Genomic DNA, 4724 nt, shown 5'->3' with positions numbered 1-4724 from the left:
ATTTCTATTGTTAGTAATTTGTTAATCAATATTTCGCACTCATTTCCGTTTGGCCGTCTTGTAAATATCTGATCAATTAGCGAGGGTTTCAGAAATATCTGATGTATCAAATTCAGTTTTATATAAGAAAATTAAAATATCTGATATTTCTATCACTTCAAGAATGTAACGATATCATCAAATATTGGCTTGAGTCTGAATTTACATCATCGTCATCGTCATTGCTATAGTTATCGTTATCATGCCAAAATAAAACATATAGACTACAGCACTGTTGCAAATGGATTATCATGTTGCAGGACCGTCCTCACTCATTTTCATATTTGGTTTCCTATCGACCAAAATGTCCCCTCTGGTGGTTTGTGCTTTTAAAGTATTTTGAACCAATTCTGTCAAACGCGTGGAGCCCCGGTTGGCTCGGTAGTTAACGCGATCGCTTCACAATCAAAGCATAGATGCAAACATGTACAAGTGCATATATACATGCTTACATGGTTAGGCTACATATATTCTGTATATATGGTCTTGTACATATAGATGCGTACATGTGCGTATGCATATATACTTGCATACAAACATACGTGCATACTTTGTACTAACATGGTAGCGGTGTCGAGTGTATGATAGGAGGCGCGTAGCTGCACCCAAAGCAGTCACCTTTGCCCTATGTGTTTGAACAGCTGGGGCAAAAAACCGTCACTGCTAGGAAACGGAGAGTAGTGTGGGATTCAAACTCACAGCTAAGCGAATGCGAGATCAGCACGCCTCCGATTACGCCACCAGCACACTAGGTGTAAGAGACCAGGGCGAACAAAGAAAATATGTTCTATTACGAAGGTTTTATACGTACGTATGTTTACACACTGTCAGCATCACCTTGTGCCCTTTTCAGACAACATATATAAGCACACTGAGCCAGCCCAGTACCTTCCGTCTACTTACACAATCTACTTTGACAATTTGTAATAAACTAACTATTTAACATACGAGTTAATCCCTCCTTCGTCTTCCTCTCAGAAATCTACATGGACTTCATTCGAACTTCCATTGCGGGCATATTTCTCTACTTCCCCTTCACGCCCTACCTTCAGAGTTACACCTGGTACTACGTGTGCTACTCCTACGACAACACGACCTACGAGATGAGAGTTCAGGTCAACGAGAAACACATCAAGAGCATTTTCCACAAGACTCCTAAGCTCACAATGGGGACGAGTTTCAGGGTCGGCGGAGTCTTTAAAGAGAGGAGTTTCAGCGGAGATATAACCCAAGTGAGCTTCTTGATCTGTTTATACATGTCTATTAGATCAAGATTTTGTTTTTTTCCGTACATTCTTTGACAGTCCTTCGTTCCTGAGTTTCCTAATTCTATTTGGTATTTTACTGTCACATTCAGTCTCCTTTTTTTTCTGGCAGCGTTCTTGGAATAAATGTTTTCTTCTCCAATTCTTATTAAGTTTTTTATTTTTGTATTTTATATGTATTCTTTTTGTCATTTTTTTTAGCCTAATTGACTTCTGTCTCATTTTTTTCTGTATACTTTACTTATTTCACTCCCAATTCTTCTTTTCTGTGTTCATCTTCGTCGTCGTCAGCACAACACTATTGTCACATCGTTGCTGTCACCGTTGCCGTCATCTCATCGGTGCTGTCATCGTTGCTCTCACAGTCTTCATCACCGTCGTTGTCATCATCGTCATCCCCATCATCATCGTCAACGCATCGTAATCACATCGTCATTGTCATCGTAAACGCATCGTCACCGTCATCATCGTTAATGACATTGTCTTCAACATCAGTGTCATCGCCATCACATCGTCGTCGTTGTACTAGGGTGGCTAATAACAGTATATTAACAATGTAAATAGAGTATTAAATCACAGTTCGATAAAGCACTACAATGGACAAATGCGTGCGTACACTTCGGAGGCTGAGTTACGACGGCGCCACGCCTTGTTTTAGCGACAAACGTGGGGCCGAACACTTGGTTCCCACAAACACAAATACAAAATACACAATAATATTAAAGGCTAACAATATCCCAAACATACTTGTACACAATTACAAAATACACAATGACAATATTAAAGACTAACAATATACCCACTGGATATCAATATTATTAAAGGGAAATTATACGTAGACCATCACATAGTCATCGTCGCCGTCATCGTCGTCATTGTTGTCAACGTTTTCGTCATCGTCATCGTCATCGTCAACGCATCATTATCGTCACCGTCACCGCCAACTCACCTTCATCATCATCGTCAACGCATAGTCATCACTAGTTATCACCAATGCAACGTCATCGTTATCATCATCAACACATCGCCATCGTCATCAACGTCAGTGTCCTCGACATCGTCTTCGCTGTCCTCCTCGTCTTCGCCGTCCTCCTCGTCTTCGCCGTCCTCCTCGTCTTCGCCGTCCTCCTCGTCTTCGCCGTCCTCCTCGTCTTCGCCGTCCTCCTCGTCTTCGCCGTCCTCCTCGTCTTCGCCGTCCTCCTCGTCTTCGCCGTCCTCCTCGTCTTCGCCGTCCTCCTCGTCTTCGCCGTCCTCCTCGTCTTCGCCGTCCTCCTCGTCTTCGCCGTCCTCCTCGTCTTCGCCGTCCTCCTCGTCTTCGCCGTCCTCCTCGTCTTCGCCGTCCTCCTCGTCTTCGCCGTCCTCCTCGTCTTCGTCGTCCTCCTCGTCTTCGTCGTCCTCCTCGTCTTCGTCGTCATTCACGTTTTCGCCGTCCTCTTCGTCTTTGCCGTCCTCCTCGTCTTCGTCGTCCTCCTCGTCTTCGTCGTCCTCCTCGTCTTCGTCGTCCTCCTCGTCTTCGTCGTCCTCCTCGTCTTCGTCGTCCTCCTCGTCTTCGTCGTCCTCCTCGTCTTCGTCGTCCTCCTCGTCTTCGTCGTCCTCCTCGTCTTCGTCTTCCTCCTCGTCTTCGTCGTCCTCCTCGTCTTCGTCTTCCTCCTCGTCTTTGCTGTCTTCCTCGTCTTCACCGTCCTCCTCGTCTTCGCCGTCTTCCTCGTCTTCGCCGCCTTCTCTCCCATGACCTCTGTCCCTTATATCGCTTTCTTTTTCTTTATTGTTCCCTGATTCACTCTCTCTCCTTTTCGTTTGTGTCCTCCCGCTCTTTTTCTCTTCCTCCTCTTCCTTCCCCCCTTCTTCTTAATCATGCACATCACTAACTATTTCCATGTAGCCTCAACAATCTCAAAATCCCTGACCACATAACCATGGCGTCAAATGACTAAATAGCTTATCTATTCCACTTGTACTCTGGTTTTGTTAGAGTTTTCTGTGTTTCGTAAAAGACGACTGAATAGAACAGAACGAAAGGATTAAAGCTGTCTCTTTTCGTATCTCTCTCTCACGGAGAGTCAAGGCAAAACTATACTTTGACTTGGCCACTCGACTTATGAGGGGAAAATGCTCTGTACACAAATGTAAATATATGATGATAAAGCAAGTACGGTAACAAAAAAATTGTATTCAGTCATATACCATTTTAAATAAACTTTTTATGAATGCAATACTCTTTAGGTGTTGTGCTATAAAACCTTTGGATTATTCTGATGAGTGGAATTACGTAATGATATGACATATTTCCTTTTGAGTGGAAGGATGGTGAGGTAAACACCAGGAACCGTTGGAGTTTTTATTTCTAACATTTCGTCTCGAAAGGACTTCCACTCTGAGGAAGTCCTTTCAGGATGAAACGTTAGAAATAAAAGCTCCAACGTTTCCTGGTGTTTACCTCACCACCCTTCCACTCATTCTGTCTTACGCACTTCAACATTTCATTTTCCATTTCATAAAATTTACAGACCAACGTCTGGAGACGCGCTTTGACTCACGAGGAGATCTCCAGAGCTGCCAGATGCGAGGAAGAACCAGTGGGTGACGCGATCTCCTGGAAAGGTCCGTGGGAAGTCTACGACGCCTGGTCTTTCGATGTGCCCCTGAAGACCTTGTGTCCCAAAACTACCGGCTTCGAGTACTATTTGTTCCCTCCTATCCCTTCTTTGGATGCTTATAGATTTTGTCTTGGTGTTGGAGGAGACATTCCGGTTCCCAACGACCCTAGCTATGGACCTGGGGGTCCCAAACCTATAGTCCTTGATATAGATCCTAAGTTCGCAGAGCTAAGCACCTGTCGGTACTGGCATGCCGCTTACATGGACGAAGTCGAAGAAGACACCTGGTTGTCTGTCAAGACTGGTAAGCCTCTTGATTTTATTCTCTGGGGGGTAAATGAACCTAATGGTATTAGATACCAAAACTGCCTAGCATATAGAATTACCCCACAAGCGGACGTGGTCGACCTTCCATGCACCTCCCTAAGTAGCTGCCTGTTATGTCAAGCCCTGAAGAACCAGCTCTGGACGCTCTTGGGATCCTGCGAAATCAGTCTCTCTAACATGCATTTCAACGCCGTGCAAGACAAACCAGGGATAATCTACTGGCGAAGCTACACCGATTACATGATATACAATACAACCAAAGAGTGGATTTGGTCTGACCGTCGGGCGAACGATACTGTCGCAACGTTACCCAAGGATCTCTATAGCTTTCCCTTCGGTCGGCAAACTTGGACCTTACACCGCACCGTCTGTGGCCAAAGATCCGGGCAAAGGGTCCTTCTCCTGACAACATGTCACAAAGGGCAATTTTCATGTGATGACGGAACTTGCATATCCATCGATTACCGCTGTGATCTCAAGTACGACTGTAAAGATA

Source organism: Oratosquilla oratoria, chromosome 34, assembly GCF_046742065.1.
Source record: "Oratosquilla oratoria isolate Oo_2021 chromosome 34, ASM4674206v1, whole genome shotgun sequence".
NCBI classification, from domain to species: Eukaryota; Metazoa; Arthropoda; class Malacostraca; order Stomatopoda; family Squillidae; genus Oratosquilla; species Oratosquilla oratoria.
Note: the sequence above shows the minus strand (reverse complement) of the source record.